This window comes from Parasteatoda tepidariorum, chromosome 1, assembly GCF_982258835.1.
Source record: "Parasteatoda tepidariorum strain Cologne lab strain chromosome 1, Ptep-v5.0, whole genome shotgun sequence".
Classification (NCBI taxonomy): domain Eukaryota; kingdom Metazoa; phylum Arthropoda; class Arachnida; order Araneae; family Theridiidae; genus Parasteatoda; species Parasteatoda tepidariorum.
The window spans coordinates 55,256,500-55,284,156 of record NC_141755.1 but is presented as its reverse complement, the minus strand read 5'-3'; the positions used below and the strand labels follow the sequence as shown (position 1 = coordinate 55,284,156).

At 28.0% G+C, this 27,657-nt stretch overlaps 1 protein-coding gene across 2 annotated transcripts in view; it reads right to left on the bottom strand.

Annotated features, from left to right (window-relative positions):
* Nucleotides 1-27,657, bottom strand: part of LOC107455600 (inverted formin-2) — a 136,586-nt gene that overhangs the window by 87,586 nt on the left and 21,343 nt on the right. Inside the window, exon 1 of one of the 2 annotated variants that reach the window (XM_087164500.1) lies at nt 23,900-24,064. The exons of the other annotated variant lie outside the window; for it this stretch is intronic. The gene's annotated coding sequence lies outside the window, so the exon portion shown is untranslated. Of the gene's footprint in view, nt 1-23,899; nt 24,065-27,657 lie in introns of those variants that run through there. 2 annotated transcript variants of the gene reach the window in all.

Genomic DNA, 27,657 nt, shown 5'->3' with positions numbered 1-27,657 from the left:
ACGTTTCAAGGTTAATATCATCCTCGATGCTATGCCTCGTCTGCCAATCATTTCACAATCTGTAGGTTTTCCAAAAGATGGGATTAAACTTCGAATGCGTAGCGGTAATTTTCTTTTGCGGTTAAAAGGTAGTTGGGGAAACTATTCAATGTAATTTTAATTTGTTTGACATTAAAATAAAACATGTTATTATCATATTTCGAAGAAAAAAACGTTATTTTCATGGCAATCATATCCGTCAATAAATAACGGAATGTAATTAAGTTGCATTTTTATATTATTTGAGTTAGAGGAAAAAAAGGTACTTAAATACTTTGATTTGCAAAGTAGAAAGATTTATGAACGCAAAAAGCTTCCTTTTGCATGGCTTTTTGTGAAGTATTTCTTTTTGAGTTAAAAAAATTATTAATAAACGAATTATCAACAAAGAATGGGTTACAGAACAATTGAGAAGATAGAATGTTTATATTTATCAAGAGATGCTTTCGCAACCTAATGATAAACATCAGAATTTTAAAGAAAAATACTTTGATCCTATTGAAAATTTGTACAATGGAAAAATAACGCTGCATATCTTGAAAAGAATGCACTATTATCGACCAAAAATTTATTATTTCAATATATATTTAAAAATCCCTTTTATAATAGAAATTTTAAAGCACGTTTCTCCCTTAACGCAGTGATCCCAAACCCCGGATTGGTACCGGGCCGTGAATCAAATGACACCGAGCCGCTAAAGGAACAATAAATTATTTCCATTTATTTGCTGTGGTGTATTTTCTCTCTGGTTTGAGCGACTTTCTATGGACGAGAGGTTAACTGGGAAATAAGAGACGTCACCTAAAGCCGTGCAAAAACCGCGCATGTAACTGTAATTTACTGTGAAAACATGTTTAAATACAATAAAATTAAAATTATTAAATCAAATTCATCTAAAACATAAACAATCAACGCAACCCTCCCCCTCAGCGGGCCACGGCTATAAAAATTGGGGAATACTGCTATAACGCATCGTAGCTTACTCGAAAATATATTACAAAGTACAATGTTAATCTTTGCAATTTATGAGCGATGGGCCTGGATAGCCTGGTTGGTAGGGTGCTTGAGTTGTGATCGTGAGAACGGGAGTTCGAATTCAGCATGCTGAAGAATCCCCGTGTATTAAATAGTTCCCATACAAAATGGTTCTCCAAGTTCCCATAACATATTAATACCTCTGGAAGTACTGATCCAGGAGTTCCCTTGTCATCTGGATTGGGTTCAAAAGTACAAGGCTACGGAGTTGAACATTGGTAGGCGTAAACTGAAATTTGGGTCGGCTGTTCAACGATGGTTATAAAATGCAAAAAATAAAATTAATGAGCGATATCATGGTTAGAAATTTTGAAAATTGAACTATAATTGTCATTCTATGATTTTTACAACAGTAATATACTGCCAAGTTGAATTGATGATCAAAAACATAGTTCAATGTATCACCTTGTTTCGTTTGCAACAAATTGGCCCCCGGATATTATGATTCAGGGTACTAATATTAAAGTAGAACCACTTTTCTGAGAGTGTACTAAAAAGTAAAATGAATAACAATATCAGTTTTAAGAACCATTAAGATTATCGAAGGAAACAGTTTGACATCCTATTGTAGTTCAGTGCTTAAAACACTAGACACATTTTAATGGAAATGTCAGGACAACTTCTAATTTCAACGCCGAATGTTTAATTCTCGAAAAAAATTGATGACTACTGGTTTTATCATTGCAGAATAGAGTGACTCCAAATATATCGGTTGTTAGTTTATAATGCTTTTTATTCTTTGTATCAAAAAGAAAATCATTGCAAAGAACTGGCACACGATTTAGTTTTGATATTGTCTTAATTTTGTCTTAATTAGTTGGCTATAAAGAATTGTTATATAACAGTAAACAAGTAACTTTCCTGATGCAAAGTTTTTTAGAAGATAATTTAATAAAAATGGCATTTAATGTCTCCCAGAAGTCTCTGTAGAATCGGTTAGTTAATGATATCGGTACCATATATCAAAATACGGTGCAGATTTGCATCAACCTTAAAAATGTGTGAAAGGAAACTATTTGATTTCAAAAATGGGCACTCAAGTTTAAACTGTTCGATAACATGGTTCAGCATATAAACGTTGTAGAAAATTTCAACGAGTTCCAAAAATTCTAATAGTGCCGTGTTGAGAAAACTGCAATATTTTCTATAACGGATTTGATAAAATTAGCTTTCAGACATTATATAATTTTCCAGTTTGCAGTATTTCTTTTTTTACTAGCTTGTAATATTTCTAAAATTTAAAAAAAGAAGTATAAATTGTTAATTTAAAAAAAACTATCAATGCGGAAAAGAACACAAGTTTCTGAAATATTCCATAATTTCCATTATAATCCACTTGAATTTACGAAATTTTAAGTCTGCAATCAAATTAAGAGAAGAAAATAGTATTTATACACTACGGTCAAAAATTGTTTCAAAAACAAACTTGCTATTAATAATAATAATAAAAAAGACTTAATTATTAATTTAACTATAATTGGTTTAATTTTTATAATTTTAATTACTAATAATTTCAAGTATTGGTGTGACAAAAATATTCTAAAATATTTAAAATGGTTATCAACGCTTCTTCATTTCTTAAAAAATGTTATTGAGGTAATAAATTTGTAGAAATTAAATTTAAAAATCATATTATTTATTTTTAATTTAATGAATTTAATTTAAAATGGTACCTAATTTAAAAATTTATTAACCCTTCTTCTTTTCAAATTTTTTTCCAACTACTATTAAGCTAATGAACTCTTTCAGCATTTGCATAACAGAGTAAATAAAACATACAAAAGCACCGCTCAAAACAAACACGTCTACGTCATTAAGTGCAAAAAAAAAAAAAAAAAAAACGTTCATTCGGAATGTTATATTTTACAAAAAGAAAGAATATGCAGTGAGAAGTTCGTTTACATTTTAAGAGAGTTTACACAGATCGTTTGCGTTTGTGGGCAGAAGAAAAAGTCGTAAAGTATCTAGCTCTGCCCCAGGGGCCTATTATTTACCTTTAACTCAACAAATCACTGACGGTTATGATGCTGTTATTCTGAACATTATTTTTTTCAAAGTATGAATGAAGTAGATAAAAAGAAGTAGGAAAAAAAAAGGAAATAAGAGATAGGAAGGGACTTAGAAGTGTTTGAAAGAGAAGGCTTAATCTTTGGAACAAAACAATTTATTATACTAAAAGGAGATAAAAGGGAGGGAAAAAAACTTGAAGCATGTCGCGAGAAATTCTTCACATATTTTTTTTTTACATAGTCTTATAATGAATCATCTGTCTAAAAATTGTGTCTTCACATTAATCTATGGAATATTTGTTGATAATGTTCATAACTGAATTTGAAATCGAACAGTATTAATGATCATGTTGGGAATTATAGAAACTTGATGCTTTTCTTAATCATACAGGGTATGCTCGGGGTATAGGGTCGGGGTATACAGGTTATCCTATAAGTTCTCAAGCAGTTTCAAACCAAAAATTCCGATCTGTATTTTAAAGTAAAAGGATTTTGTTTATCGTAAACAAAAGAGCCACAATGTACAAAATCATTATAGTAAGTGAATAAGTATAAGCTTTAGTTTCCCCCCCCCCCTCGAAATAGATGCCAACAGCACTCAAAGCATTCATCGGAATTTCTTCTTAATCTTATTCAATAATGCTTCAAAATGCCAATCATCTTCTATAGTATTAATTATTTCTATAGTATTAATTATAATATTCTTTGCCTTCGTAGAGGACTTTTGATGGAACTAATCCACATTTGCTTATATGGAGAAGGAAATCGCGAAAACTTCCCACGGCTAATTTCAAGGGGATTCTAACCCATGATCCTTCTACCACTGAGGATATTTTATGCCAGTAGAGTGGTGTGAGTCGGGTGCGGAATTCGTATCGACCAGCCGTTGCTGGGATTTGAATCCAGTTCACCTCATTGGGAGGCGAGTGCTCTATGCCCTGAGCCACCACAGCTTTACATATTTACTTTTTAAAAAAATGGAATGCACAAGAGAATGCATTTTGCATTGAATGAATGCGTTTTCATTGAAAAATGTGGCGATCGGGTGATGACTGACACGCATTTTTTTGGTCGCCGTTCATTATCTGTTGTCGCCCTGGGAAACGTGGTAAATTTTCCCATATTACAAAGGTAAACCCACTAACCATTAGTGAACAATGGTTAGTGGGTTTACTTATGTAATATTCCTACTAACCATTAGTGGACAGGTCTTAGATTTTGAATTTCAATTCTATTACTTTTGCTTGTCTGATAATTTTAAACTAGAATGGCGTTCAATCTTTTTTTTGTGAAGAAAAAAAGTTTAGTTACTCACAAAGGAAAATTCTCGCTGATCATTAGTGAACGGATGTAATGGCTTGAAATTTCGATTCGACTACTCTTGCTTAGTAAATTAAAATCGCATTAGTGTTACGTCGTAGCCGAGTTTCGTCTATTTTTTCCACTCGAGATTAGAGTACAATTTACTTTCGAAAATACATAGAAATTTTTTCTCTAGTTTGATTTTTAATTTTTATGGTTTTCGGACAGAAAACAACGGCAACTTACAATGTTATTATTGCTATTGGTTAAAAAAATTTTTTTAACTTAGTTACTTCTTAAATTACCGTATAGTTAGTTATTCATGATGATTAGTTTTTTTTCTTTATTTTTTTTTAACTGAAACAAAGAAAAGTATTCTATTCGAAATAGAAAAATACATGATTGTTAATTGGACAATTTATACTGACAAATTCTACTTGTTTTACATTTTTCCCGATAAGTATTTAGTAATTATCCATGAATTCTCTATCGGTGCATATAAAGTCAATTTAATTCAAAATGTGTCTTTCATACAATTATGAGGCTAAGAAGAAATAGTTATAGAGATACTTTTATCAAACTTTTGCAATCATTTTTGAATTATCAATGATTCAAAAGTTTGATATCTTTGAATCTTTTAGATATACTACATGCAATTATGAAATGTGTTTATAATAAGAACCGTTAAAGATGACTCACTGATTCATTTTTACTGATTAGATAACAAAAAGTTATAAGTATGACTTCTTCTAACTGAGATAACAAAATGTATTTTGGTGGCAGAGTTTTTTCTCATTCTGCTTTTTTTTTTTTTTTTTTTTTTAAATATGTTCTCAAAATAATGCTATATTGTTTGTTCAAATAATTACTTCAGTTTATGTACGTATAGTGTGATGGCTGCTAATGTGCAGATAACTCCACATTTATTATATTTGTTTAAAATCGAGAGTGGCGCCCTCGTTTACTTGGCAGTCATCTTTGTTTTTTCCCGGGGTAGGAAAAAAACACAATTTTTTTTCGGTTTAAACCGGATTTTTTATGTATTTATAACAAAAGATTAAATAATATTTTAGGCCCCAAAAAGTAACGGAACCATAAAAAAAACTTTTATGGAAATTTTTTGAAAAATTTATTAGTATTTTGAGCAAATAATTAAAAAATGGTTCCTTTTTTTCATAAATATACGAACATAAAAAAAAGTATAACTAAATATTTAGAATATGCTTATTTATTACAACTCCACTTAACATACGATTAAACATTTAATACCTAAATGTTATTTTATTAGTACTTCAGCATTAAATGAGAAAAAAAAATACTTAAAAATATTTTAAATCAACTTTGAGTATTTTTTTAACTCATGTTTTTAATATAATTAGGATACTTTTTTAATATAAAAAAAGCAAATTTAAAAATATTATAATGATGAATATAAATATACGGCATATATACAATACATTTTATTGTAACAGAAAATAATTTTAAAATAAACTTAAAAAAATAAAATTTAAAAAACAACGTTATACCTATTTCTACTTTTGATTAGCAATAATAACATATTTAACAATTAAATTAAAATAAAGTTTTAGAGCATTCCATTTTTCTATAATTTTATAAATAAACTAGTTTTAATAGCTGAGAGAACATGAAATTAAGGATGGTCTATTTTACTTTAAGCTTTTTTTAAAAGACATTACAACTTTAATCTTAAATTTGCTCACATTGATTTATTTTACATGGATCATTTTGTGGATATCCAATTTTACATAAACATTTGAAAATTACAGATTTAAGTTTATTTAAAGTAATACAGATTCAATAAGCAATTAAAATCAAAGTAGTAAAAAAAAAAAAAAAAAAAAAAAAAACGTGGGATGTGACTATAACCAATTATGAACATCATTTAGTTTTAATCAAACTACGGAATTTCTATAAATTATGGAAATTTTAATTCCCAAAAGTATTTTTTAAAAACATGGTTAGTTTTGTTTTAACAACAAAAAAGCTCGTTTGATTTTAACTGTGGTTTTTAAACTACAGTTTATAACATGCTATAATATATTTTCCTTTTACTACGTTTGTATACTTTATTTAATGCAGATATTTTTTCATGCCTCATATGAAGAACAAGAATTCAACAGGTCTGAAATATATACAAAATAGCTTTGAATATTTTTTAGCTGTTTAAAATAGAAAAGTAATACATTGATAAAAAATAATTTTCATACCAATTAAATACAGTAGACATTTTATTTGATTTTAACATTTAAGAGTTCTGCAAACTAAGGTAACGAACTTCACATTTTTCTGCAATAGCAGATATTTTACAGGGTATTGCTTTGTAACGGATAGTCTATCGTATATTGCGAGGTGTCTCTTGGATTATCACCAAGTTGATCACCGTGATGGTCGATATTGTTACCTTTATGGCAACCCGAGTATACTGTATATCTCGTTATGTTTCTTTTTTGTATTTCAACTACGTTTTTATGTTATGTTTTTATTTAACATTTTTATTTTGCTATGTTTAGATGTTTATTTGAGCTTTAATTATGTTTATGTTTAAATCATATTTTATTGTATCATGTTTTGGATGCCATTACACTTGGCAAAGTGTTATACGTAACTCGCCATTGCAAATCATTATAGTAATAATATTTTACATCGATAGACGTAAAATACAAACACGATAAATGTTTTTAGAATGCTTTAAAGACACCTTTTTTCGTTCATGAATGATCCTAAGATTGAGTAATTATAGCGGTAGTGTAAAAATACAATCGTGATAATATTAATGCACTGCAGGCTCCCAGACGATGGGAACTAATTTACGATTAAAGCGTCTTCCTCATGCAGATAAATGTTCTAAACCGCACCCTATTTACTTCATTATTTTAGCCTGTTTCCACTATAACTTCCTCCTTTATAATTGAAAAACAAAAGTTCACGTTCTCCTTAGCTTTATACAACATTTTATAAGTACAATGATTACACATACGATCATCAAAATTTTTTTAAAATCCAAATCAATTAATAAAATGATAACATTTCATTTAACATCGTCATGGAATTCTTCGACATTCCATTTGGTGTCTTTAAATGTTTCTTAGACTGTCCATTCAGCATCTTTATGTTCCTAGAACCTTATGCTGTTTGAAGTTATTTTCTTCAAAGAACGTACTGAAATAGTTACGTTTTTTTTATTATTATTGTTAATCTAATTCGATGTATGTAGAATCTGTGCAGTTAAGTGATAATAGAATATAGTCTCAGACTTTACTTTAAAGTTGAAGTTACAATCTTTGCATACTTGCATATAAAAAGAACAAAACAGAGTCAAATGACTGGAGAAAAAAAATTTCTACAATGGTAAGTTAAACAAAAGTTCTAGTAAAAACTGGTCATTTATTAAAAAGAATTAATTTAGTAGAAAGAATTTATTGCTCACTAAATCATACCCAGTAATCCTCTTTGAATGAAGAAAATAAGAAATATAAATAACGCTTTAGAAACTGAAGGATTTGAAATTACAATTTCTTCATATAGTAATCACAAAATATGAAGAAGAAAAAACCGATTGGAATTTTTTTTAAAGCAATGACAATATAAAAAAAGTTAATTATCTATAATTCTCATTAAAAATGATTATTGTATGCGTAACTTAGTAAAACGAAAGTCCTTAAAAAGTGAAAAAAGAGAATTTATTGCTCACTAAATCATACCCTGCAACCCTCTTTGAATGATGAAAGTGAGAAATGTAAATACCGCTTTAGCCTCAACTGAATGATGTTGAGGACAGCATCAATCGCTCTTAAGAGACCCATTTGCACAGTCAGCTGAGAGAAAAGGCCTCTTTTTTTCGAGTCGACACAATGCAGATAGATTGTATTATTTTTAAAGGCATGGTTGAATTCACCAAGTTTCAATGAAATATCTTGTGAAAGCGGCGAGATCAAAATCAGTTTTTTTTCTATATAGATTAACATGAGAAAGACACTGAGTTCTTGAATTTCGTTCTGAAAGAGATAGGGGAAGTTGGTTCACGATTTGAAAAAAAAAAGTTTAGAAAAGAAAATATCAAAGGTTATTAAACTTGATGAGTTAAAGACTAAGATATTTTTTTAAAACAAGTTATATTTACACTTCTCGTGTTGAAAAACAAGATTGGTTATAAAAATAATTTTTTTTTAAAAAAAAATACGTTTTACATCAAGACAATGAAGGAGAAAAGTTTTATTTTAGCTAGACCTAACACGAAAATGGCGATAAATTTTATTAACAACATTCAAGATATAAATGCAATTTGTTTTATCATCTGGTACAGAGCTCTAGTTTGTCAGAAAGTGGTCGAAATTTGCCAATAAATTTTGCTTGCAACGTTTAAAAAGAAATATAGCTCTTTTTTAACATCGGCATAAGGCTATAGTTGAAAATTTAATATTCTAGTCTAAGGGGATCAAATTTATAAACCATGATTTAAAGACAAATCAGTGATGCATCATCGAAAAATTTTGTGATTTGAGGATACTCATATACTTCTGAAAAATATTAAATGATATGTCAACAAGGATTTTTTTTAAACCGATAACTAATATCATATACAGAACCATTTTCATCAAAATTGCTTCCATAACTAAACAATTTTGAAATACCATTAGAACTGCATTTGAATCATGTAAAATGAAAGAGCACATAATTAGAAAAAAAAAAAATTTTTGTGATGAAATAATTTTAAGAAGATGAGTACGCGTTTTCATCTGTTAATTGTAGCAATGCACTTTTTTGATTTTCGTTTGTTTTCTCCGCAAGACAGAATTTATCATGTTTTAAAAAAAACATGCGTATTTCTGATTTTTTATACATATATATTTGACTGGATATAAAAAAGATAATAAGCGGAAAAATTCGCGAGCATTTGAGGACACGTTGAAATTTGGGATCATTTTGTTTTCAGAGTTTGAGAGTTTTTGAGAACAATTAATGTACTTCGAGTATTGCCCTCGTGACTTGAGAACATCAGATCACTTTACGCTAGACCAGAGGTCGCCAAAGTGGTCTATATAGACCCCCAGGGGTCTATTTAACAAAAGCGGGGGTCGATCTGAGCCAGGGGTTCGAATGGGGGTCGATCCGAATCGGAGGGGTAAATCGGTGAATTCAATCTTAACTACGTACCGTTATAAATTAAATGTGGAGTTTCGAGGGGTTTTAAGATTAAAATTGACCAATTTTGAGCCCAATATAGCGAACCTTGCAATAAAACACAGGGCACACCCATCTCATTGATTAAGAAGCAATAAATCTGTAGTTACTTTACTTATTATTTCTACTTATTTATAGTTACTTATTATTAAATAAATATTAAGGTATTTAAATTTCAACATTAATATATTTTTCATAAAACTATTGTTACACAATGTACTATTACTCTAAAAAATGCTGAAAATTATAAAATAAATGTACAAACACAGTATCTAATAGAGTTTTATTTTAATTAACAGAAAATTAGTTTTATGGGGGTCGATGGAGATTTCGAAAAATTATAAAGGGGTCTATGATCAAAAAAGTTTGGCGACCCATGCGCTAGACTAACTAACTGAAAAGTTATCAAAATTCGTTTCAACGATTAAAAAAATTTTTTATAATGAATTCATTTAATGAACCTGGCATTATTAACTTCATTAAACAACAAAGAATAAAATAGTGGATGAAGACCGCACCACAAAAAGAGTTTTCAATGCCAGACCAGTTGGCACACGAAAAAGAGACAGGCCGAATTTGAGATGGATAGATTGCCTAGAGAAAAGACCTTTTAGTCTTAAAAACTAAAAGCTAGAAAACGCTAGCAGGAAAAAGGTCAGTCTGGAAAAAACTTTTTGAGAATGCCAAATCCCACCCTGGGCTGTCGTGCCATTGATGATGATGATTTTTGTATCAATAATATGACGAAAAGTTTTGCTTGTAATGGTTAAAAAAGATTAAAATTGTAATGCTATCCTGCAATAAACATAGATCACCAATAAACATAGATCACCAATAAACATATAAACAATCTATCTAGTCGAACTGGAGTCAAAATTCAGACTGGATATAAATTTTCGTTTTTCAATAATCAAGCTTAAATTCGACTTGTAGCTGTTACAAAATTAATAAAACTCTTATTGTCAATAAGCACACTGATCCAGTTAAAATCTGAGCATTCTTGCGATTCAAAAAAGAAGGCTAAAATTTAGACTGATGATAAATTCTGCTCTTAGCGGCCAAAAAACGATTGAAACTTGAACTTACATTTAGTACAGAGCTCCGTATAAAATTTGGGCAAAATTGCTAATCGAAAAGTAATGTTTTTAAACGATGCAAACAAAACAACAAAAAAAAACATGCATCCCTACTTAAAAATTAAATGCCAAATTTTATTTAAAAGTGATATCGAAAAATAACTTTGAAGAAAATTCATGTATTTCCAAGAAATATTTATAACGTATACTATTACACAAAACTATTGAAATGAATAAACATATGGCACTTTTTTACAAACAAATGAAACAGAAAAGAATTTTCAAAAAATAATATGGAATCAAGAAAATAAAGGATCCTTTGCTGTTTGAAAGCTCATACCAATTTAATGTAGAGTAGAAAGATTGAATATTTTTTAAAGTCCTTGACTTATTGAAACTTTTTTGAACTTATAGTGCTATTCACAATCCGCATAGTGCTATTCCGTATTTTCATGTAGTGCTATTCAATCAGAAATATTTCGATTTATATAACACAATTAATGTACTAAGAATTTTATTTTTTTCCGGAAATGAATAAATTTACATTTTTCTCATTTTTATCAGATCATAATCGGAAAATTCGAAATTTTTCCACAATGTCATAAAGGGGCTCCGAAATGACCACTATTATTGTATATTTTTACAATCCGTATAAATATGAAGTAAAAAAATATATATACACATGAAGGATCGCAAATTAAGAGTTCAGCGAGGAAGAAATAAAAACGCTCTCGAAATTTGTCCAATTACTTGAAATTAGAATGTTCTGCAAAAAAAGGGAGGTATAATTAGAAACTTTGTAGTCTTGTCGTTAGTCGGTTACCTTACATGTGATCCAATGTTATTTTGAAGAATGCGTAATATTACGTAACAAAGAATGAATATTAATTTATTTCATTAAAACTTTTTGTAGATATGTGACATATTAATTCATTTGTTTCTAAATATCCGTTAAATTCTTCAACTACCATGCTCAACGAAAGGGAGCTAAATATATCTTTATTTGAATTTTTTAATTATCTCCCTCAAATTGTGAAAATGAAACAATTTGGAGATCACTTCGAAAATGACGAATTCTGGAACTTTAAACCTTACTTGACATTTTTCTAGACTTGACTTTATACCCATTGGACGAAATTGTGAATAACTACAAAAAAATTTCAAAAAAAAAAAAAAAAATTTTTGCTTATTTAATGTTACTATTTATCGCATAATATTGTATTTGTTGTTTTGAAATTAAAATTTTAGCACTCCAAGTTTCATCCAATTTAAAAAAATTCTGACAAATATTTTTATTTGATCGAAAAATTACAGTTATATTTACTTTTCCTAAAACTTCCAATGACTGACTTTTCCTCAAAATTTGCAGCAATGACTACTAGAACCTTCTACTAAAACTGATGGTGCCAGTTTCTGTATTACAATTCTTTTTTCTAGAAAGAAATGAACTTAAAATATAAACAATCTAAATCCCAAAAGAAATTCTAGCCAACCCATATTCACAATTTTTCTCTTCATGAAAGAGTCTTTGTTATCGGAGTCTATTTTTTCTTTGCACCAAAAACAATCTATCAAGTATGTTTTCCCTCAAATTAGGGGCTTCCTTTCAAACTTCCCTCAAGCTTTACGCTGATCATAGACCTTCACTTAACACTTCCGAAATATGTGATTAAATGGATACGAAACAGATTCACAGCATTCTACAACTTCTATCTCCACATCGTAAATTCATAAAGCAGACGATAATGAAAATAAAAGCAGTAATTGCCAGTAGAGAGCTAAAAGCTCATCATTACTTCAGATCTGATTCCCACAGACATCGGCATGGAAGGCGTGGGTGTATAACATTTTAGTAACTTACTTGCTTAACAAACAGGTCAAGTTAAGGGTCAAACAACCCATTACACCAAGGGATTGAATGTGCTCTCTCCTCCCTTCCTGGAACAAGGAGAGACGGAAGAACTTTCAATCTTGTTGTCAAAACGAGTTGTCATGCCAAACCGAATCGTTTTCCACATTTCTTCTTTTTGTTCTTTTCATTAGGAGACTAATTCCTCTTAACGACACGTTCCTCCGTTTGGTCATGCAGAACGGCACGACTTTTAAGTTGGCAATGAATCAATCTATATCACCTATAGACTTGCGGACATCTGCATTTGAAGGAAGTCTTCTTGTTGCAGTTCGCACGACGTAGTCATATTTAAATAATGGTGGCCTTGAATAATTACATATCTGTTCTGAAACAAAATAAACATGTACCCTCCTCACAAGAGCAAGGACGAAAAAACTGCTGTAGATTATTTATTTTATTATTTAAAAATATGAAAACCAATATTTAGTGGTTATAATTCGATTGCAGAAAGTATACTATTCAAACTTTATATACATTCTCGTACCACAAGGTTCTTTTTTATTTTAACTGTAAAATTGTGATTACATTTCATATTTGGTTAGATAGGCCGCTAAATATAGTTTTATCCCATTTCAAATGCATTCTTCTTCAAAAATGATGAAATGCCTCTATAAATCTGCAGATCAAATCAAAATATATATGATAAAAACAACAAAAAACCTTTCAAATACTTTTCTATTTCTACAATTCATAAAATGATGAAAAATCTTGAAAATAAAGAAGTAAAAAATTTTGATGGTATCACTGCAACTGACGGAAATTGTTGAAATGTTATTACATATCTTTATATTACCTGATATTATCATAACTAAACAATGATGATTCAAATAACTTTGGCTGTCATCAGCAAAAAAAGTTATAAAGATATATACCCGAAAATTATTTATTTATCCATTATTCACGGTATTTACCCAAAAAAACTTATAAAATCTTTGATTTACTTGCAATAGTTAACATTCCTTCTAAATACTATTCCCTAGTTGTATAATGTTTTTAATTCAAATTTAGAGATTTAAAACTAAAAGTGATGTGAATAATCGTAAGATATAACATTATTGCGTCAAATTTTACAATGAACATATTTATTACTATTTTAAAATTATTTAGCAGTAAATATTTGCTTTTCACTATGTTGTATTTACTCCTATAATAAATTTTAAGTAAAACAGTCAATATATGAACTTGAAAGATTTATTACAAAATAAGTATTTGAAAAGGCGAAGAAAGCCTAGGAATTAAATTTTTATACTATTGCTAAAAATGTCATTGGCAAAAAACATATATCGAGTTTTTATTGTAATGAAAAACTAAACAAGTATATATTTTTTTAAAAAAAAACAAGTTTGTGAACGCAGTTGAATTGATAGCTGAGCAAAATGATTATTTAAATATTATTCCGATAGTATTGGTAATTAAATCTGTGTTAACACCATGAAGAATTTCAGGACTTTTAAATTGAATAATTTTCAATTTTCATTTAGTAATAATCAATATTTGTAGTATTATATAGTATTATATTATATAGTATTGTATAAAAGTATAGTATTATATAAAAAGTATAGTATTATGTACTATATTATATAGTATTATATAAAAAAAATATTGCAAAGCAATCGTAGGGGTTGGTGAAAAAAGCGATCTAGTTAATCCTAAGTTGATATGGCTGTAAAATGTATCAATTTATGTAAATGGCAGAGGAACAGGAAAGACAAAATAAGTTTCAATATGCATTTGTCTGTTCATAAAAATATTTCTTAGAAACGTTCTCAAGTAGTAAATTGCTTAGTTTAAGATAGAATAACTATGTAATTATTTCCTGTCGGCGTATTAAGTTAACTACAGAGGATTTCATTTGAAATACTGAAGAAGATTCGAATCGCAAATAGAATCTAGTAAAGATATATTTTATTATTAAGAAAACTAGAAAGATTTTATCAGTGTTTTATTGATATTAAATTTCAAATACATCGACTGTATTTCAAAAATATTAACAAGTTTAGAAAATAGTCTTGAGCTTAACGTTTTATCAACAATCATTTTGTAACAACTCTTTGACAAAAAATTATGTTCTTAATTCAATTTTGGGCAAGAAGATTTTTGGATTTTTTGACGATAGAAAAAAAAAACAACTTTTTGTCAATATTCAGTTTGAAATACATCATCCGTAACAAATTTCGGTGTCCAAAAACTATTTTCTTAATACTGTTTGAAATAAATATTTTTTTTTTTTTACTTTTCAAAGATAGAAAGTTATCTTGAATGATGTGAATAACCTTTCGTCAACTTTTTTCTAGTGTTTATTGAGCTCATTTGTCACCGCAAAGCGTTGAACATCTTGTGATGATATCAATCTTTTAACGAAGATTTCATTCTCATTTCGATAAATCATATTATGCGCTTCTGTTTTAACCAAATATTGAAAATAAACATTTTTTTTTCAGTGTTCTTCCTAAAATTATCTAGATTATAACAAGCGGGGGAAATAATATCTTTCTGTTATATTTTACCATTCTGAATCAAGTTTTCACTTTCAGTTTTTGAATAATTTTTCTATTTTTAAAATAATTTTTTCATTATTTTTAATAAAATTCCACTATATTAATAAATGTCATTTTCTTAACAGTATCTTCCAAAAATCATTAAAAAAAATTCTTAATAATAAGAGTGAAGTTTTCACGAATTCTGTCAAAAACATTTTTCATAAAAAGCTCTTAACTGTATAGTTCTTAAAGTTCTGTTAATCAAAATATTTGGTTTAATTTATCATGAATTTTCATATCAGAAGTTTAGAATCAGTTATAAAGATCTTGCGTAAATAAAGCATAGTAAAGTTGTGTTATCTAGGCTTGTATATTTTTCTGGACACAATTTTTATACAACAACATAAAATAATTATTGTTTCTCCATTAACTACATTAGGAAACAATTTTTTTTCCCGTCGCATGAGGTTTTTTACAGATTTTTATACTTTCATCTCGCTAAATTCAAATTTGCAATCTGTTTCTCTCTCTAAGCTAAATATTTTTTAAAAGGTCCTTTTAGTTCTTCTTTATTTTTGTCGAAATGTCGAAATGTGTTATCTATTATTTGTCGGAAAAAAACTATCACTCATAATCGAAACAATCATTGTAAAATTAAAATTATATTTATGTTCCTATAATACACTTTTTTTTCTCTCTTAATGACTTGGCTAAACTGTTTTGCACGTAATCCTCACAAGAAATTCGTGCATTTCATTAAATGACGCAATATTTCTTAGTTGTAACTCATTTTGCATGTTATCAATCACCAACCGTAATAATGATAGCATTTTTTCTAAATCAACCATCTTATAAACAAGAGACTTATAGTGAGTCATTTACTAGTTTTTTATGTGTAATTTCTAATACTTCCTTCCTTCAGATTTATTGACTTTCACCTTTTAGCCTTTAACCGTAAAATAATTATTCATTTGTACCGTTTATTATTTAGGTTAGTTAAATCATAAAGAAAACAACTATTAGGAAGAAATGGCATCATTTTTAGATAATGATGTTAATATTTCAGAGTCTTGTTATGATTATGAAAAACAAATTATTTTAAATTTAACAATTAAAATGTTATATTTTAAATAATTATAAATAAAACATGACGTCACAAAAGAATTTCTAGCAGAATATAAATAAGCTATACCATCTTATCAAAACTGTATTTTATCTTGAAGATATTTCTTAGTAATTATTTTATAAAAAATAAACGATAAGAAATATCTCATTAAAATTTTTTAACCACCTTTTTTTTATTCCCGATCCAATGTATTCGTTAAAAATATACTTTTAGTTTATGAAGTTCTTTTTGTCTGCTTAACATTTTAATTAGTACAGATCTGTTAGCACAAAGCTTAAAATTCATAAAATCTGAAACTTTATCCAGTTGAGAAATTTCATTTCAATGATTTTAATTTGTTCTATTCATAGAGGATAGATAGTATTTCATTTTTGGGGATGAATCATTACAATTTATATTTAATCACTTCGTAGTCTAAACAATGAAATTAAACTGAAGATAAGGAATATTTCTTATATTTCATTCCTATATTTTCATTACTTAAAAAGTCACCATCCTTTTCCGTAGAATTTTAAAACAGAAAATTCTTGCATTTTTTTCTACTAAATTTTGAGAATTACGTTGAAAAGTACAGTCACACGTTATAAGTATTTTGCAAACTTCAATATTTCAACATTTATTTTTTCTTTATTTTTTTATTCTTCCTCGTGAGCTATATTAAATGTAATAATCAACAACCCACGAGATTCATTAAATTTAAATATCAATAATACTGTTACTGTTATTTTCCTTGATAAGTTTTATTAAATGTGAGCGACAACAGTATTTTTATTTATTTTCCTTGTAAAATGTGAACATTAATAATATTTTTGTTGTTTTTCCTCAAGAATAATATTGTTTGAATGTGAATACAAACAATATTTTTATAGTAATTTTCCTTCATGACTCTTTATTGAAGAATATGAACAATATTTTTGTGGTAATTTTCCTTCATGACTCTATATTGAAGAATATGAACAATATTTTTATAGTAATTTTCCTTCATGACTCTTTATTGAAGAACATGAACAATATTTTTATGGTAATTTTCCTTCATGACTCTTTATTGAGGAATATAAACAATATTTTAATTGTAATTTCTTTTTATGACTCTTTATCAAAGAATATAAACAATATTTTCATTGTTATTTATTTCAAGAGTTTTATTAAATGCGAATTATTAATGGATGGTGTATATTTGAAGAAAAAAATGGAGAATTCTCATTTTATTTTTGATAAATAATATATTATAATGTACTAAAATTACTACAGTGTGAGCCGTAGTGGCTTAAGGAATTGAGCGTTCTCCTCCCGAAGAGTTAGCTCAGATTCGAATCCCATCAGCGGTGGCTAATTGATACGAATTCTGCTCCCGGTTCGCAACACCCATAGTTCTGACATAAAATATCTTCATGGGCAAACGGATCATAGGTTAGAATCCCCTTGCTGTCAGGCTAACCGTGTAAGGTGTTCGTATTTTGCATCTCCATGTAGTTCAAATGCGGTTTATTTCCTCCACGAAGGCTAGTTTGTCCCGTTGGGGTCGATCATAAGGTCACCCATAAGGGTCGAATCATAATGGATTGGTTCGAGGAACATTCCAGTGACTTTCAAGTCATGTCTTGGCCCCAAAATTCACCTGATCTTAATCCAATGGAGCATTTGTGGTCCTACTTCTAAACCAAACTCGTGCTGCCAAGCTACCCCATCGCAATGTGAGGGAATTGCAGGACCATCTTTGACTTCCACTTCGTAGAATATCTGTGTTTGGAGGATGTTACTATTTATCATAAAATTGAAGGCCTAAAAGAACTGACAAAAACTATTTTCCATACTCATAAATAACACATTTCTTTTATAAATCTAAATTAATTTACGAATAAAACTAAAATAACGAAATGTCGTCGAACATATTTGAAATATAAATTGTCTATATTTTTGACTATTAAAAACAACCATGAGAATTCGTTCTATTCCAACTTATTCTAAAGCAATCATATTTAAAGAGCGAATTGTTAAAGACTGTGACCTCAAAATTATTGTTAAATAAATTAATAGCGATAAGCAGTCTACGGTGAATACAGATATAAATCATGTCAGCATTTAATCAATTTATTCCATCTAGATACAATGAGCGTGAAACAAGTATGGGTGATAGATTATGTTCTAAACACCGTAAAAAAATTAAATGAGAAATCTAATGAGTTGACTGAAATCCTGTTATTGAAAGGTACAAAAAAAAAAAAAAAAAGATTTATCAGATTTCCTCAGTAGAATAGGTGTGATGTGAAAAATATCCCTGCGTTAGTATTTTAAATTTGAAAATAATGTACTATGCGCTGCCAGCCTACAAAAAAACAAATTTCTATCCTTTTTTTATATCCCAAAAAACTGAAGCGGTGAGATATTAAATGATTAAAAACTTTAAAAATATGCAATCAACCTATTTCCAGCATTTGACAACATTCAGCAGGCGTGAATGAAAAGAAACAAAAGTGATTGAACAATAAAAAGTAAAATTGCTAACGAAAAATGGAAAATAAGAGTGAAAAAATTAGAAAAACCTCTGTAGCCCAAATTGGAAAAATAAATAAATATTTATTACGTTTATTGAAAATATGATTATTTTTATTCGTTTGTTTTTGTTTTCCTCACGGTTACAGCGGTTTTTCTTGTTTTGCTTTTCGCCTTTATTTTTCATTTTTGGTTGGTAACTTAACGTTTTCTTTTTCAAATCACTTTGGCTTCTTTTCATTCACGTCTGGTAGGTCTTGAGAATGAGCGTCTGTTTTTGAGTGTTTGAAACATGTCGACTTTTATTTCCATCTGCATATTTTTGAAGCCAATGAAGTTTTGAATAAAGTAATGTCTTATCCTTTCGTTTGTAAGAACGCAGAAAAATTCTTCATATTAAAATATTGTAGGATTTTTTATTTATTTATTGAAAGATACAAATACTATTTTTCTTAGTACAAATCAGGTAGATTATACATTATGCAGCTTTCAACTATAAAATTTAAAAAAGTAAGTTATAAAATTTTTAATTAAGGAATATTCTACATTATAAGTAAAACTCATAACTTGATTACGATATAAGTAATTGGCCTAAGTCAATAAATTTAATCTTAAATTAAAACAAATACATATTTGTTTTCAAGGCCACATATGAACACTAGAATGGTCTTATGCGTTTCCTTTTAAATTCTACCGAAAAAACAGAAAATGCTTACTTCTTTACATTAAATGATAAACTGAATTTTAAAAAAAGTTTTTTCTAAATAGTTTCATACAAGTACTCTAATGTTTACACAAAATCCCTTTATTGTTGCTTGTTAGTAGATATGCACGTTTTAAACTATCTCATTACAATATTTTCATGCTCTCTTGTACTCCCTAAAATAAAGACGAACAAGGAGTACTTTAAAGAAACGCTGATAATGCGAAATTGCACTGAATCCAACAGTAGAGTGTCCAGTACAGTTGAGCATCTAGTCGATGTATAATATTTTCAAAATTAGGAACTTCTGTCTGCCTTTGTACCTTGTAATATTTATTTCTTTTTAAAAATTGGTGCAAGTTATAAAAAGTATAATGTCGTGATAAAATATAGAGAAGAAAACATAGAAAATAAGAATTATTAATGAAAAGAGAAAAAGAAAAATTATTTAAAAAAATTTAAAAATGTATATTGTATGATATATTTTACTTTGGCTATATTGATACAATGTTAGAAAGCACTCCTTTTTGCGGATATAATCGTGTGAGGTGATGGAGAGATATATCTTTTCATTTTTCCGGCTTTTTGATACAACATTTTTAATTTTTTTGAATATTCTTTTTAAAAAATCTTATTTTTATAAATTTTTCTTTTTCTCTTTTTATTAATCATTATTATTTTCCATGTTTTCTCTATATTTTAAACTAATTTAAGCAAAGAAAAATATTAGTTTTTTTAATTTCACGTTCCCTTAATGTAAATTAACATTATTTCTCTTCAAAATTATAATAGGAAAAGAAGTGCCCATCATAAGACCCAATAATATCGATTATTAAACTGTTTACAATTATGCCACAATAGCTAAGCGGACGAAAAGGTTATTGTTTCAATTAATCAAAACAATCTTTTTGATTAGAAGATATTATGATTCACCTTGTTCCAGTTTCAGAAACAATTAGATATTCAAAAACTGTTTTGGAAATTAGCATACTACAGTGGATCATAATCATGGGTCGTTGTTTGAAAAAAATTTTTTGTCATTGCTATAAATTATATAATTGCTATAAATCATATTCAATGACTAGAAATGTCATTGCTATACAGTACTGTAATTTTGCTATAAGTCTTTTCTCTGAGTGCTTTATTTAGTCAATGACACATTTTTTTTTTTGGGGGGGGGGGTGTATATTTCTGGGCCAGCGAAGCTTTTTTTTAAAAAAAAAACAATGGTATCAAAATTTGTATTATTTTCAAGGTTTCATATCTACTTATTGCTTGAATATACTTTAAATATTTAAACTATATTAAAATAAGAATGTTAAAATACATCAATTTAGAAATATTTTTCTTAATTTCTGTTTCTATTGTTAGACATCTGTTGATTTTAATGAATGTTTTGTTTCTGTAGTGACCCATATGTTGATTTTAATAGTTTGTTACAAAAAATTCAAATCAGTCGAAAATCATGCATGAAACTTTAAAAATGAGTATTATGTTCATTACGATTTTTTTAAATTGAATTTATTAAGGATTCGGCTTAAGTTGCACTAAGTCATGACAGCTTAAAATTTAGATAAAATCTTTATTATCATTATTTATAATTTGCATTTTGGCAATTTATTAGGACCCTTTGTTTCCGCAACTTTTAGCTCTTAAGTCTGTAACTTTTTAAACTTTGTTTATCAGATTCAGTCTTTTATGTATTAAATTTTAGTGAAATAAGAAATAGTAAATTTATGATGCACGTGGTCTACGTACAATGGTGTATAGTAACTTTTAGTTGGAAACATAAATGTTGAATTTGAAGCTTCATACATTAAGTTTGAATCGTTTGACCATATTATCTTCACGCAAGTGTTCGCAAAATGTGCTCCTAAACAATTGCATGTTTCATCTTTAAGTAAAAGAAATTTTAAACAACGATGTTACTGTACAAGTCGAAGTAATTTTTTCCCCCAATTCGTTAATTAAGAGATGCGATGGCTCAGGGGATAGAGCGTTCGCCTTCCAAAGAGGTGAACCGAGTTCGAATCCTGCGATGGCTGGTCGATACAAATCCGCATCCGGTTTACGCCGACTACAGTACTGACATGAAATATTCTCAATGGTAGACGGATCACGGGTTAGAATCCCTTTGCCGTCAAGTTAACCGTGAGAGGTTCTCGTGGTCTTCCTCTCCATGTAACGTAAATACGTAAATGCTGGTTAGTTCCATTAAAAAAGTCTTCCATGAAGGCAGATTTCTCCCAATACTTGATCCAGGAGTTCCCTTGTCTTCTAAATTGGGTTCAAAATTACAAGGCTAAGAAATTGAACATCTGTAGTCGTAAACCCAAAAATGTGGGTCGGTTGTTCAACGACGGTTATAAAGTAAAAATAACAAATCCGTTAATTAGAGCCGATTTGGCTCAGGGGATAGAGCGTTCGCCTCCCTATGAGGTGCTCGAAGTTCGAATGCCAGCGGTGGTTGATTAATACGAATTTGGCTCTCGGATCGATCACGTAAAATATACTCAGGGGTAGAAGGAACATGGGTTAGAATCCCCTAGCTGTCGAGATAACAATGGGAGGTTTTCGTGGTTTTTCTCTCCATGTAACGCAAATGCGGGTTTAAAAAAAGTCCGCCATGAATGTTAGTTTGTCTTTCTGATAATTCTGGATTATGCCCAAAATTTCAGGGCTGCGGAGTAGACCATAGACAGTCGAAAACTCAGAATTTGGCCGGCTATTCAATGCCGGTTTAAAAATAGAAATAAAATCTGTTAATTACACATACACACTACGGTTTATGTGGTTTAAATTTCATATTTGTTAAACACATAAGAAATCCATGAAATACATTTTATTTCAAATAACTGTTGGCGATCCAACTAATCTCGAATATTATATAGTACAATAATAATAAAATAAGGGCAGTACTGATACTTAACTAAGCAATAAAATTTATACTAAAAGTACTGATACTGAATATACTGATACTTAACTAAATACTTCAATTTAATTCCAGTCTGTTCACAATGCTAGATATTTCTTTTAAAGATAAAAATAAAGCTGACATTCTTCATTCCTGCATTATTAGAAAGTGTTATTCGTGAAACTTTTAGAATGATTCTTAAGTGCATACAGAAATGTGATGAATAAATAATGCCTGAGTAATAAATTCACCTGACAACGTGTCAATTATATTACATACCAAAAGTCAAGAGTCACATTCACGCCTTTGTGTACTACAGCTAAATAAATAATTTTCTTAGCTTTTCGAAAAAGGAATTCAATATCACCTCACATTTTTTTTTCCTTTTTATCTCATATTTTAGCTGTAATTTTCGAATCTTCATTTTAGTATTCTTTCTTAATATAAATATCATGAAATAATTTTAATTCTGTACTTTCATTGTAATTTGCATGTAAATTAAAATTTAGTACTTAAAATTTCCCCCAAATTAATCCCAATTATTTAATCCCAAATTAAGTTTTTAGTATTTTTATTTCATCATTGTATTGTTTTTCTATTTAATAGAATAATTTGTATTATAGGAATTATTAATTTATTCGTAATTTTTAATAGATGCGGCATAAAATTATTGATTAGTTTCTTTTTTTTTAAATTTAGAAAATACATGTTTCCATATAAATAAGTAAATAAGAACAAAGTTAATTAAAGAACTAATGAAAATTTCTAAAATTTATATAAAATAAAGTTGGTATCTGTTTGGTAAGAAAACAAATTCGATTTAAGTTCATAGGGGGAATTTAGAAAATTTTCCGCATAAAGTTATAAGTTAATTCATATGAAATGTCATAACTTAAAAAAACTATATATTTTTTCAAAACAGTTGAAATGTTACCATATCTATGCATTTTTTATGTTTATTAAACTACATGTATTTAATTTTTTACATTGTATGAAAAAAAAACTCTTTTTTTTTTAAACAGTACATATTTTTATTTTTAGAGCATAAAGAAACTGTCACTAAGAAATAATTAAAACTAAACAATAACTGCCGAAATTAGGAAAATATTTTTAAAAATTGAAAACCCTGTTTGTATATAACATAAATTATATACTAAATGTTCAATAAACCAGCTACGAAATTTTTCTTTCACAGTTTCTCTGAATGAACTACACTTAAAATATGCAATAAATCAGAAATATTTTTCTAAGAGTCAGGAATATTTCAGTCAAAACAAATTTAATTAGCTTTTTTGTGCATTTTTAAATGGCAATGCTCTTATTATAACCCAGTAATGAATGTAACGCAGTACATCAAGTCAATGTATATGCATTACTGTACTGGGAATTGCTTATTTTTTTTAAACATTTTATATTCAAAAAACGTAGAAATGTAAAGCGATTATTTTTAAAATCTCCTCTAACTTTAAAGATCCTGGTTTTAAACAACTATCATAGAATTTATAGATACGAAATTATTATTTAAAAAAATTAGTTCATTGTTGATTAAGAGTAACATATTAATTCATTAATATTATATTCTACTTTGAATGTCAACAAAGTACTTACCAATTCATCTTAAATTAGTAATCCAACATTGAGAAATAGACATGCATTAATCTACATCAACTTTGTTGACAGCATATAATTCTTTTAAACAAAACAATTTCTCTTCCTCCGCACTGGAAAAGAAATGCGGTTCTTCTGAAAACGAGAAAGAGAGAACAGAAACTCAAACTCAAACTACAACTCCAGTTAGACAACAGCTCGCCATTGGCTGATTTTCGAACCCCATAGCCAATCTCTGCTTAGGGATTATTTTTTCCTTTCGAAGAAACTTTTATCCCTTAAGAGTGATAATAAATCACAAAATTCTTACTTTTCCAAGTCCTACTCCATTTATTATTCGAATCTTTTTCAAATAAATTATTGGGAGAATAAATAATTGCTCAAAAGCTTATCATATTTTTTTATATTCATTAATATGTGTTTTTCATTTCATATGATATTTTGATTGATTGATATTTTCAAGGAATTAAATATTCATTGAAATTTTCTAATTACAAGTGTCACATAAATTAATATAGGGTTAAAGTAAGTTTTAGATTAATATGGAGCAGCTACGTTTATTAATTGACGTGTTTTCTTTTAAATAGTGTTTTGACTTGTTGTCAATTATGACAAAATGGTGGAGAATTATTTTTATTTTTTACTTTGATTATGTTTACTTTGATTTTATTTTTAATTTTTTACTTAGATTTTTTTTTACTTTGATTATTACTTTGATTACTATTTTTTACTTTAACCATTATTTTCAATTCTTTAATACCTTAGCAAATTTGTGTTCAATTATTTATCTATAATAAATTATATAAAGTCATACTTTTGTCTTAGTCAATTAAATATCAATATTATTTAAGAGATAACGAATCATTTAACTATAATTTTAAAAAAGAGCTTTTTTTTATTGTGTATTTTTTTTATTAAAAAGTTTTTTATTTTACTAGTTATTAGATTGGTATGATTTACAATAACTATTTTAATTCGTCATTTCTCATTCATACTTAAAAAATAGAAATAAAAACAATTTGATGTAAAAAAAATGTCTATTACAAACAATTTAATAGCAGAGAAATTAGATGAATATCGAACAACGAAATAAGTAATTTTAGTTTTCACGATTAAAATGTGTGTTAATTATATAATCTAAAGTGCAGAAAAATATCATTTGTTAATGAGTGGTTTGGTAATATATGTATAGATAGCTTGTATATGTTTCCTAATTCATCGTAAAATTAATTGTTAACTCCCAAAGAATCATAAAAGGCCAATCAACAGCCATTAATTATTTAAAGCAAAATCAAGACTCCTGTATTTTGTGAACAAAGGTTTGGTGGCAATGGTATTCCCATTGCGATCCGGCCACCTTTACTTCCCCGACAAGCTTCAACGCATCATTGTGAGAATGAGCAAGCTTCAAACCGTCCGCAAGATTAGAACCCCGGTCACACACAATGACAACTCAGAACCTTAACCTTTGTGTTACAGTAGAATAATTGGGACAATAATTTTTCAAAAAAAGTATTTATGATTAAAAATAACTTTAAATGTTTTCACTGTGTTCTTTGCGATACATAACTATTATGAATAGTTTGAAATAGAAAATACTAATATCTGCATGCTTGCCTAGAATTAAGTACCCATAACTCAGCTAATACTTCTTTTCCTATTCAGGAACGGAATTTCAACATTCAAATTTTGCTATCACTTTTTTCCCAAAAATAAAATGAAAATTTATTATTATTCGTTAGTACCTCTTCTCGAAAGCTATGTTTAATTATTTTGGTTCTTTAACACTAGAAAGATTGAAATGCCTATATTGTCCAAAAGCAGTTAAAATGACTGGATTGTAAAATAATAACTAATGTGTAAGGAAATTTGTTTAAAATTAATTTTTAAAATTTTTTATATTACTTACAGCTAGATAACAAATTATTGGTAAATATTAACTATAAAAAATTTTATGTGATACAAAAAGTCATTAAAGCTAGATTGCCTAAGGAAATCATTTTGACTGCTTTTAATTTCAATTAGAAAAACAATGATGTATAGAATGACGCAATTTCTTATAATTTTGTGACTTTTTGTACAACATATAATTTTTCTTATTGTTAATATTTACTAATAACTTGTTATATAACTGTAAATAATATAAAAAAAATGTTCGAAACTAATTTTAAACAAATTTATTTACGCATTCACAATCCAGTCATTTTGACTGCTTTCAGGCAATATAGGTATATACTAATTCCCCGTCTTTCTAGTGTTAAATTCTGAGAAATTGTGTCATTATATGCATCATTGTTTTTCTAATTGAAATTAAAAAGCGATCAAAAATGGTCTTGGGCAATTTAGTGTTAAAATTACCAAGAAAAATAAGAACTTGTTATTACCACTTAGTGAAAAAAACAAGTCATTATTCAACATTAATTACTGCAAAATATACATCTTATAGAAACTTAATTTAAATTTAATAACGATGGACCACCAGGAATAACGTCGATTATAGCGTTCTTATGTCTATTCAAACTTTTATCTCACTAAATACTTTTTTATTTAGTAATTTAGTAACTAACATCAAATAAATGAGTAGGAATAATAGCAGTTAGTACTTCATAATATTCGAGGCTCCCATAAAATAAGGGTTCTTTGGTAATGCCTATATATTCATTACTAGTCTTGTATAATGTGTATATTTTAAAGCGTTACGCTTCAGAGTTATTCCGAATAATAAAAAGTTTATTTCAGCAAAAATAAACAAAAACATTACTTCTAATGTAAAACTAAAAGGCTTTTAAGTATTACTTACCACATATTTGTTTCATGTTGTTGTAATTAGATTATAATTTTTGTTAAAATTATTTATTTATGAGGAGAATTTTCTTAAATATTGTGCAAAAGCATGCATATCATCTTCAAACGAATCAAATTAATTGATAGGAAACTCTTCCCGAAAATAATTATAGTAATTCCTAACAGTTAAGTGGTTATCCCTTCGTAAACTACAATAGTAAGAAAATGATTTTAAGTGCAATTTACAAAACTACGAATTTATATTTAAATTACCAAATTGTTAAGATTACACATCAAATAACGTTAAGCAATTTTTTTTTTAAATTTATGTTAATAAGTAAATAATATTATGCACAAATTTTAATGTGATTTTATATGTATGCATGAAAAATATCTCATTTTAATTTAATTATGAACAATGAAAAGATGTGTAAGGTATTAATAACATCATTTGAAAACAAATTTGCACAATCCTTCAAGCCTTATTTTTTAAATTTCAACATTATGAACCCTGAAGGTTTTTTTCCGCTGAAAAATTTAATTATCAATAATTCGTATAAAAATGTTGTAAGAATTAAATTTCTATCAGCCATTTTAAATTATACATATTTTATATATTCGTGATGTTTTTACTCATGTATTTTGACCACAGAGAATTATTGAAAGAATTTCCATTCTAATTCTATAATAAAAATAAGAGTAATATAGAGAAGAATATAAAGAAGAAAATGAATTTTTTTTTCCTTCAAAGTGCGGCTAAATGGCATCACTTCCAAACCTGACGTACTCAGCGCCCCGCTGAGATAATAAGTTAAACTAACAGTTAACTGATCAGTCTATCATTTTCTCTTTTTATTTTTAATTGAATTTATGACAGTCTTTAATTATGTCGTTATTTGTTTATTTTCAATTTTATGTACTAGCTGTTTAGTTACATGTTTTATTTTAATTCTATGGATTAAGCGTTTCATTTT